We start from the raw sequence: 11,388 nt of genomic DNA, 5'->3' as shown, positions 1-11,388 counted from the left end.
TAAATAAGTAATTATTTTCAAAATATAGATATCTAGTGTATAGTGTAAACAGGGATAGATAACTGCTAAAAAGGTAGTTCAGTAGGTAGAATGGATGAATAGTCAAGAAAAGTAGTTATTATCTATAGTATAGAAGTTGGTATCTTGGAGTAGTATAAGGAGGATGGGAGAGGGGAAGAAAATGCCAGACTGTGATAGTACTGAGGCGGGAATAAGCTTGGTGCTATCTCTTCTTCTTAATTTTCTTATTTCTTTTGTGTTAGTATTGATTCTAGTGAAGAGAATCGATTTAATGAATCAATGTTTGATTTACGAAGTTGTTTATGGATCACTGTTTATCAATTGTTGTGAAAGATTGAGGACGTATGGAAGTTTCCAGTCACTGTTTATCGTAAGGTTGTAAGTTTAGTGGAGAGGAATTGTAATCAAAGGAATTATCTCAATCAGATTCTGTGGATTGGAAGTTGTTCATTCTAGGGTTTGGGATATGCATTCGTTCTTGAAAATCTTGATATTGATTTGGAATGCCACTTGAAGTCTTTCCATCATTAAAAATAAGTGAAGCATAAATAACAAAAGGTGATCTTTTTTTTGCAACATGCAAAAAAGCTTTTGCATTTATGAGTACAAGTTTGGCTACATTAAACTCATGGTTTTTTACAAAACTTTTAATAATATTTTGAAGAAAGTCAAGTTTATGAGAAATTCAATCTATCAAAGGATTATACTTTTTTAACTACGATAGTTCTAAAATGACTGAATTAGATGGAGACCTAATTATATTAAAAATTACACAATTATTATGACCATTTATTATTACATCTATAGGAAAAGTTTTGTAAATAATATCTCTAGAAGATAACTGATGACCATCTATGAATTTTATATATATGGATTTAGTTTTTTTTACTAACAATATTCTATGGCTTTTAAGAAACTCTTCATATAAAAAATAAGTTGAGGCTCTTGAATCTATTAAAGCAAAGGCTTTATAATTATTAAGTCCTAAATGCACATCTATTGTAAAATAAGGAGAGGGTTTTGAGGAGAAAATAAGACCTTCATTTGTACAAGATTCTAGCCACATGGTTCCTATTATAGCTGGAAAAATTTATTTTTTGATATTTTTTGATATTTAACAATCATATGCTTCATTTTGTAGTTACGTCATTTTTTTGGGCAATATTAAGTAGTTGTGTTTAGCTTCTTTATAATATAAACTTAATCTTCGTTGATGACAACAAGTCTTTTCTTGTTCAGTTAGAGGTTTAAAATGTACCATATCAATTTGCATGTCTTTTACTTCCAAATGTTTAAATTAAAAAGTTATCAATGTTATCATTGAATTATAATAATGTGGAGGTTTTCTTGTATAATTCTCAAATTGAAACTCAAAAAGCCAATTGTCATACTTTATAGCAAAGTTAATTGTTTGACTCAATGTCTAAGAAACAAGTAAGTTGAACATCAATTTATTTACTTTATATTGTAATCTACAAAGAAATTGGCTGATAAAGGCAACATCATCCCACTTAACTTTAGATTCTTATAATTGTGAAGCATATGATGTCATTGATTGATTTCTTTGTCGCAAAATACAAATCTCATTGGTTGCAACATGAATTGTAATATATTTTCTATATATAGATCAAAATTCTACCAAAAAAGCCTCAAATTATTCATTATTGGATTTCATCATTCAAGAAAAGATAAAAAATCATGATAATGCTAAACCTGAAAGAAGTGTACCGATCAATCTAACTTATGATCCTAGTATTGGAGAGCTTTAGAATTGAAGTTTAATCACAAGTTATACTTAGTTGATAAATCCTTAAAACTTAGATCTTGTTCCATCAAACTTTCTTGGGTAAGGCAATTCTGGGTTCTTCAATATTGAAAGAATGTTCTATTATAAGAAAAGGGATGTGATTTGGTGCAAATGTTGAAGCAGCTCTAACCATGTCTATTTCCTTGCTTCTTGTTATTTTTGTTGCTCCTAATGGTAATAAACTAAGTTGATGCATCGTAAGAATTAATTCCCTCAATTGCTCTTGGATTTCTGCCATTACACTCTTCATTTCAAGAAGCCATGTCATGATAATACTTAAAAAAAAAATATCAAATATTGCTTAAGATAAGTAAAAGAGAGGACTTAAGAACAAAGAAAAAACTAAGAATAATATTAATTTAAAAGAGAGTAATCTACAACTTCTAATATGCTTATATCTTATCAAGAAAAAGGCATAATCCACTCTTAATCAAGAGAAGACAAAGCTCTAATATTCTAAGTGCACTCTTGTAAATTTGTGAAGGATATGAACTGAAAGAAGATGCATAAACCTGTGAAATCTATATCAAAAGAAAAATGACAAAATAAAAATAAAGAAGTATGTATATTAAAAAGAAACTAGAATGTCTATTGCTAAAAGACAAAGAAACTAAAAACTCTTAAATTTAGATACGAAGCAAGAAAGGAATTGATAAGAATGAAGAAGGCTTCACTCTTACCTTTGTATATACTATCTATTTAAGATCTATGTGGCAACGTTCTCTAAGACCTCCAAAAACATGTTGACTTTGTATGACACGTATCTTGACTTACAAGGTAAGTTTTCTATATGAACACTACTTAATTAGCTTGACTTACAAGGTAAGTTTTCTATATGAACACTAATTAATTTCACAAGTTACTAATATGTGTGGTTTATAGTTAGTTTGTTGATCAAGTTTCTAACCTACCAATCAATTACAAATACATGTAAAGTCAAAACAGTGTCTAAAAAGCTTCTCTAAAAGGTATTATGAAATTAATCTACTTTTACCTACTTCTACCTATTCTTATTATTTAGATAATAATTACAATAGATATATATTTGTAATACAATATCTATTCATAAATAAAATAAAAAAAATTAATTTTAAAGATAAATAAAGGATTGAAATTTGAATTCATTAAATAAAACACCAAACAAATTTAGTACAAGAATTTTATTTGCAATGATAAAATAAGAAATATTTTGTAATTAATTAGCTATTTTGATTGTAATTTTTTTATAATAATATAATAATTCAAAAAAAAGATTTAAATTATATGAATATAAAAGCATATATGTCAAAATTCAAATTTATTATTTTATATATAATCATAGAAATAGACTTAAAATTAAAAAATAATAAATAATTATTTCATATTTTTTTTACTTTAGTAATATTTATTTATTTATTCTTCTTTTATTTTTATTTTTTAATAAAGTGTATATCACAAGCACTTACTTCAAGTTCAAAGTGATATATTTTGAATAGATTTTTTATTTGATAGGCATTGTATTGTAGTATTTAATCATTATTATTGGTTATTAAAATTGAGGCACATGTACATTATCAAAACTTGTTATCAACAAAAATATATATACATATGTATATATATATATATATATATATATATATTTTGATATCCATTGAGTTTTAAAATGAATATTTCATAATTTTAAAATATATTATTATTGTAAACTTAGTACTACAAAAAATATAGGTTAATACATATTGCACATCTTGAAAACATCGTGAATAATATGGATTAGTTACATTGATATTTAATCTCTTGCAACCAGATTTATATATTAAGCTACACACGTTTTAAAATTTCATTGAATTTTGGTCTTTGAATACATATAATTTTTAAAAGTCCAATTTTAGATTTGGTGATAGCCATAATTACAAACTCTATATTATAAACTATTGAAAACAACAATACTGCTGTATGGCCTTTGAGTGTTCGATTTTTGCATTCTTAAGTATTCCGAAATAAAGTCTTTCTCATTCATTTGTAATGCTATACATACGTGTATATATTATTATTTATTATTGTTGGGTATCATAAAAAAAGAAGTTATTCTAATTATTTTTAGATCTGAAAAAAAAATATATATCTATTTCGTTGCTTTATTTTTGCATTATATCAAATTTCTTGATCTAATTGCAGTGTAGTGGAATTGCTAAGATTACTGTTCAAAACATCTCCAAAGTTTTAAAAACAAAAAAAGCTAAATAATTTAAATGTTTGATTTTGGTATCTGAAGAACACATGGGGACATGAAAATATATAGGTTAAGGTTTCAGAATATTTTTGACTTCATAATTGCAAAGAGAAAAATTATGAATTCAAAAATATTCCAAAACCCTTTACAGAAATTTAAGTTGCACTTCATTTTTAATTTCCTTTTTTTTATGGGAAAAATCATGTTGACTTGGCCATACTTCATCACCAACTTGTGAAATATATATTTTCTCTATTCTTTTATTACTTTTGTATGAATTTTTTTTAGGGATATTAAAAGTTACAAAAAATAAGAATCATAATTGTAAAATTTGAAAGATGAATTAAATAATTAAAATGAAAAAACAAAAAGTAATCTGAATCAAGCTGTTCACAGAGTAATAACATGCATAAATTTGGAACACATGGTTTGAAATTCACCATAATATAAGAAGTCTATGAGTAATTTTATCAGTTATTATCGTATATGTAAAACAGAGGTCACAAAGCATGTGTTTTTAAATGATTTATATAAAAAATATATAATAATATGTAAAGGCATAAGGTAAGCTATAGCATATCATATAATTATATATAATATGAATTTATCCTAAATTTGTAGATTTTTATTTTACCATAAGATGAAATTGTTTCACAAAAGAATATTTTATCTTATTTATAGAAGATACTGATTGTGGAAATGAATATATTTATATATAATGTACTCAAGTTGTGCATTTTTTCTGATTTGTACAATTTGAAAATCACTTGTGAATTCTTGTTAGTTCTATTTTTTGATTGATGTTGTCAACTAAATTTCTTATATCTTATGTTTTGATTATTTTATGTTGATTGTAATTCTAATCTCTTTATTGATTTTGTATAATTATGTATATGATTTTGTATGATTTTGTATATATATATATATATATATATATATACTTACTTGAATCATTTGTTCATTTTACCTCTTAATAATATCTTAAATCTCAAAACCAATTCAATCTATAATGCACATGATGTTAGTTTGAATTAAAATCCTCTAAATCTTTGAAGAGATTTTTCTCTAAAGATGTTCTTTAGTTAGATATTGAACCACAAATAATCCCAAGAAAATTTATTCTATCTTTTCTTATATTTTTACATCCAACAAAAAAAAAAATATACATATTTCAAATAAAATCCACCTAAGTAGATATATAAATAACTCAATTCATATATAGCTTATCTGTTAAAAACATAATACAAAGTGATACATTATTAACTAAAACAAAGATATAACCATCTTATGAATCAACTCAACATAATCTTCAATGTACATATCATGCATTGTAAACCCTTCTAACAAATAAACATCATCTTTCACATTATCATCTTAAACATTACTCTTGACTTATTATCACCTTTTTATTTGACACTGCTACCTCTAGTTCTGAAGGAATGAAAGCTTCACAATCGCTTTCCATTATAAGCAATCTAAAGTGGGGTAAGAAAACAAGGCTACTTGGCAATTTGGAGAGTGATTCACACCCTCTTATATTCAGCTCTACAAGGTTAGGAAAGCTTTGAAAGCTTAGATGCTCATGCTCCAAATTCTTGAGGTTGAAGCAATTACATAGATTTAAGGTATGTAAGTTCTTCAATTGTGCACATGATTGTGGAAAAGTAACAAGCTTCCACAAACATTCTAAACGAAGATATTTAAGACATGGCATTGCACCATCCTCCAACTCTGGCAACCATGTAAGTTTACATCGCATTAAATCAAAGTTCACTAGAGCTGGAAAGCCATCTTTTCTACCAAAAGAAGTTGGTAGCGTCTCTAAAACATCACAATTAAAGAAACTCAAACTTGCCAAATCTGGAAGACGATCTAAAGCTGGAAGTGAGACCAACGTTGAGGATCGTATTTTTAAGGTTTTCAGACGGGGGAGGGAACACAAAGAGTCTGGAAGAGAAACCAACCCCTCACATTCAAAATCAAGGCATTCCAAGTGCTGCCAGTCATCACTCCTTAACTCTGGAAACTCAGTAAGTTGCCAAACTCCTTCTCCCCACAACTTCAATGTCTGGAGCCTCTTTGACACAGTCAACAACTCAACTGGCAACGGCAACAAGTTACCACTACTCTCGACATCCAAATGTTCCAAGCCAACGAAGGCGACGAGGTCCCCCAACCCTAATTTTCCTCTCAACATTTTGGGAAGTCCCTCCCAAAGACCCGTTCTCCACAAATGCTCACATGTGTAAATCTTCAGAATTCGTAATCTGGTGAGGTGAGTCAGTTTGGATGGTAAGTGAGTGAGACTCCAACATTCATCAAGATAAAGCACCTCCATGCCGGTCAACTTCCCGATTGACTTTGGGATAGTCTCTATTTCCGTCCAAGTCAAATTGAGTACTGCCAGAGATTTTAGGTCTCCCACACTCTCCGGCAGCGCCTTCATATTAGTCCCCCTCAGATCTAGAACTCGGATGCTGCGAAGATTGTTGAAGAATTTCTTGGGAATACACTCCAACGGATTGTTTCGTAACAGAAGAACCTCCAGCTTCGCGGCATCCAGTTTGGCAGGTAGCTCCTTCAGATTTGTCGACATGACAGACAACCTCCGAGCGGAAAGTCTAGTCTTCCGGCCTCTGCCTGGATCCTTGGTGTAGGAAGACCTTGCCCATTCACGAGGAAATCCATCCTTCATCTCCCGCCCTGCCTCATACAGGCTCTCTCGCTCGGTCACGGCTTTCTCATGCTGCATGATGTGGCGCGCCAGGTCCCGAAGAATATCGTGCACCATGCAGTACAAATCACCCCTTTCATTGCTTTTGAGCTCAATCAGCGAGCGGGAGACCAGCCAGCCCACCAGCCCACACGCTTCTAGCTTCGGATCGTACTGACTTCTGTCCCACAATCCCTTCCGCTCTCCACAACGGCAGCAAATCCTCGTACACGTCGACTTTCCAATCCTCTGGAAATGCAGCAAAGTACAGAAAGCATTCCTTCAATCTTCGATCGATACTTCCAAGCTCATCGAAACTGAGTTTCAGTCGATTGAACAGCTGCGTTTCGTGACCGTTGTCTAGAACATCTGCGTTCCTCAGCTTCTGCAAACACAACTCCCAAAAGCCCCGATCAGTTTTCCCTGCAAACACACTGCCTATCACTTTCAGCGCCAGCGGAAGCCCCTTACATTCGCCCATCACGTCCTTGGCTAGCTTTTCCAGCTCCGGGGGCACATGAGAGGTCCCTCGAAACGCTTGCCAGCAGAACATCTTCCAGCTGTTCTCTTCATCTAGCAACACGAATGCGAGCTTCGTCACATAGTTTTTGTCCAACACCTCCTCTATGCGAGTGGTGACGAGGATTTTGCACCCCGCTCTTAAGGGGACCACAGATGTCACCAAGCGTAGCACATCTTCTTTCCAAACATCGTCCAGGACAACCAGCATGTTCTTTTTATCCTTGAGCTCATTACGTAGCTGTGCTGTCAAATCTTCCATGGGAATGTTTCGGCGAACCTCTGAGGGACCAGTGATCTTCATTCCGAGGTCTAGGAAGAGGCTCCGCACCGACAAGTCTCCACCGACGGTGAACCAGAAGCAGCCTCCTGTGAAGTGCGCTCGGATGGCGTCGTCATCGAAGACTCGCTGAGCGGCAAGCGTCTTCCCGGCCCCACCTGATGCCCAGAACCCTACCATGTGCGTGTTCTGGTCCAGTAACAACTTCTTTGCTTCTTCCACATTCCCATCTCCTCCAAACACCGTCTCGCTGTCTAAGCCGCGCGGCATGTCAGTGGAGGTGGAGGCTTCTGGCGAAGCTCTAGTGTTTGTGGAAATCAAGTGGATGGCATCCGCTTCACTTGTGATAGACGATATCGCGGCCATCACATCTTCCGAGTTGTTGCACTCGTATTGAGACTTGTCAAGTGCCCGTTTGGTGGCACAAGCCAACTCCTCTATCTGGGAGCGAACCCTCTTAAGTCCTTTGCTTTCCTCGCGCAGCCTAGTCACATTCGCAGAAGTCTCCGAGGTCACTGCCAACACCACAACTGAAGCTTGTGATAGAATGTTGCTCAGCAGCTCCTTCTCCTTCACCAGCTTCCTTGAAATTTTAAACTGAGAAATAGTGAAACGATTCCCCCTCATGTCAAGGAGCAGGTGATTCAAGCAGTCTAATCTCGTGCGCAAGCCCTCCAACCAATCACCCACCACTCGGTGAGCGGTAGACGGATTAATGCTATCCACTATCGGCTGTAGAGCTATCAGCATCGTCTGGAGCTCCTCCGCGTGCTTGTTGCGGTTCCATTCCGGAAGCGCCACCTCCTTCACCATCACCGACAGAAGTTTTTGCACCATTGGTTGCAGGGCGACTAACGCCACAGCTTCCGCCATTTGTAGATGGGGTACCGTCTCAGAACTTGATGTTGTAGATGAGGTGTTCGAAGTAAAGGAATCTAAATAATCGGTGCAACACCACTGTCAACAGCCAGACAAGCCAATACTGTGCACTCCTGCAAACCTCTCGGAAGCGATAATGACTCGGATCTGCGTTTGAAAGGCCGATCGAATGAGTATTAGGAACCTGAGTTGTACATGAACAGAGAATATCGAAGGCAAGCTCGCGAGACCCAACAGGCCGCAGCAGCACCGAAGTGGATCCTGGCCAGGGCAGGTTGCAGACAACTTGGTGACTGTGGCACTGCCAAACCCTACGAGCGGTCTGCATCTCAAACCCATCCTCGCTGAAGTGACGCTGCATTGTGACCTGATCCTGCCTCAGCATGCTACTCCAGCCATGGCGGGGCCCTGCAAAACCGTGCTTTCGAATTGTTCAATCACTTCTAACTGATGCATCGCAGCAGATATCCTCCTTACAACATCGACCTCACGTTATCGTCAACTTTGCAGTATTATGTCGTGGCTCTGTCTCAAGTGACTGCAAAATCTCATGGCTAATGGTGGTTTTGAGTTGTAAGCTGGTGTTGTAGATTTCCTCGCATCACTCCTTCGACGGCGTGTGTGCCTGTTGTTATAGTCACAGCCTCCGCCAATGTGAAGGCCATTAAAATTAGTTCACTTTCAACTTCAACGATGAATCTTGTTACATATTACAAGCAAGCAGTCACTTGAGACAGAGCCACGACAAAACTTATTACAAAACTTGTTACAAAACTTATTACAAAAATGCTAATTGCTTTTGTGTAATATGTAACCTTTTCAATGCTAATTCCACATCTTTTGATCTTTGTTCAAGTTGCCGAATTCTAATGGCTAAAATTCCTCCCTTGTCAATCCGTCTTTCCATGGTAGCATACTCCAAGTTGGCACATTTTTTTCAATTGGCATAATTGGTTTTGGACTTGTCATAAATTCCACTGGCATATATCATGTCACTAAAGTATGTGTTGTTTGATTAGCCCATAATACATAAGGTAAAAGTCAAGGCCATTCTCTCACTCTTCCATTGCAAGCTTTAACTAAGGCTTCTACAATTGGTAGATGTTTACATTTACTCTTTGTATTCCCCTCTAGATTATAAGCAGTAGTTGTAGAATAGATATTAGTTCGTTTCTATATGATATTGGTATAATAGACTAATAATCCATAGAATAGTCAGTTCAGGAGGTTGGATGATTGATTTAATTATTAAAAGCGGTTAATTACAAGATTACGGTTAGAATTTGGAAATCAGGAGCAATTCTATAGGAGTTGTAGAAGTTTGGTGGAGGACTAGTCTGTGATAGTCATGAGCCGGGGTAAGCTTGGTGCTACCTCTTTGTTTCTTTGTTTTCTTTGTTGTTGAAGAATAATAGATAGTTTCTAAATATTGAGAAGTGAATCTGTGGAATAAATCAGAGATTGATTTATGAGTTATTGATTATGTAATTGGAGCATTGAGTGATTAAATTATATGAAGAGTTATTCGAAGATTATGATTGTTGTTTATTGAGAGCTGTGTGTGTTTTGACAGAGGAAGTCTGTGATTACAAAAATTATGTGAATTCAGATTGTTGGAGTGAGGTCTATTATTCCTAGTGTTGGATGGAAATTATTTTGTTTTGAACGGTCTTTTGAGAGTATAGGGTTGTACATTATTATTATCAATTGATGAAGGAATATTGTTATTGAGAGAAAGCATTGTAGTATTTTTTAGTATTTTAGTGGTTCGGAATATGGTTAATTATGTGACCCTAACAACTAAAATTCATGCACTTAGTCTTTTTCTATGTTCGAATTTCCCTATACAAGTTTATTCTGAAAGAAATTGTAAAATAAGTAAAACGACAATCACAATAGTCAATGATAATTTGATCCTACATTTCTTAAAAAAATCACAAGCTTCATGTGCATCCAATTCTCTACGATTTGCAGTGATCTTTTTCACACATCTATAGCGACAAATAACTTCTTTAAGTAAAAATGTGCAAATTTTTTTTGTAGATTTTGTTCTTAGTGCCTTGGCTTTTAGTTAGTTTGATAAATCTTCACAAGCCAGAAATAAATATCTCATTTGTCATATTCCCATTGACATAATAACCAAATCCACAATCCATTTAAAATGAATAACCAAAAGATATATCAGATGTAATCCATCTTGATGTCATATATTTGAATACATCTGACAAGTTACAAAAGATTCTACAAACAAAGTTACATCTCGATACATATTCTTTCACTAATATCGTTCCTTCATTTTCGTAAAAGTAGTCCAAATTCCTCTATGTCCCACCCATAGACTCTCATGCAATGCCTTGAGTACTCTTGATCTTCTTTCGTACCTACTACTCGTCATGGCATTTCAATTCCTTTCTTTGGTCTCTTCTATAAAAATCCTTTTTGAAGTAAAAATCCATAAGTCTTTTTTCTTATTTGATTAAATTTTTTTGTTGACCAATTCTCTTGTTTAATCAAGGTATTTAAATAAAGATCAATTTTTAGTAATTTTCCTTCATAAAGCTCCTCAAAAAACATCTTGTCTTCCTTATTAAGATTTGATACTCAATAGAATTTTGTTCCAACATCATCAATATCTTCAACCATCTCATCTTTTCTTTCATATATTGCTCAAGATAACATATTTGCTATCAAATTATCTTTCTCCACAACATGCCTAATTTCTAGATTTAGTAATTTAATATAAGCAATCCATCTCAACATCGCAATATCTGGTGTTGTACAATTGGTAATCATTGCAAGTAAAGGCAAACAATCTATTTCAATTATCACCATAGTTCCAATCAAATAATCCTTTTTAGCTTTCATAGCTGAAACAACTCCCTATAGTTTCCTTTTTACTTGTGAATATACATGTTGGCAAGTACTTAAAACCTTAGTTCTAAATCGCAGTACAAATCTAT

At 33.9% G+C, this 11,388-nt stretch overlaps 1 pseudogene across 1 annotated transcript; it reads right to left on the bottom strand.

The window, feature by feature from the left end:
- Positions 1-5,386: 5,386 nt before the first annotated feature.
- Positions 5,387-8,422, bottom strand: LOC112279344 (putative disease resistance protein At4g27220; annotated as a pseudogene). Its single transcript, XR_016501948.1, has one exon. The product of XR_016501948.1 is annotated as a putative disease resistance protein At4g27220 (transcript).
- Between the last annotated feature and the right edge of the window lie 2,966 nt (positions 8,423-11,388).

Source organism: Physcomitrium patens, chromosome 3 (assembly GCF_059467195.1).
Source record: "Physcomitrium patens ecotype Gransden chromosome 3, ASM5946719v1, whole genome shotgun sequence".
Lineage (NCBI taxonomy): Eukaryota > Viridiplantae > Streptophyta > Bryopsida > Funariales > Funariaceae > Physcomitrium > Physcomitrium patens.
Note: the sequence above shows the minus strand (reverse complement) of the source record. Positions and strands in the feature narration are given on the sequence as shown.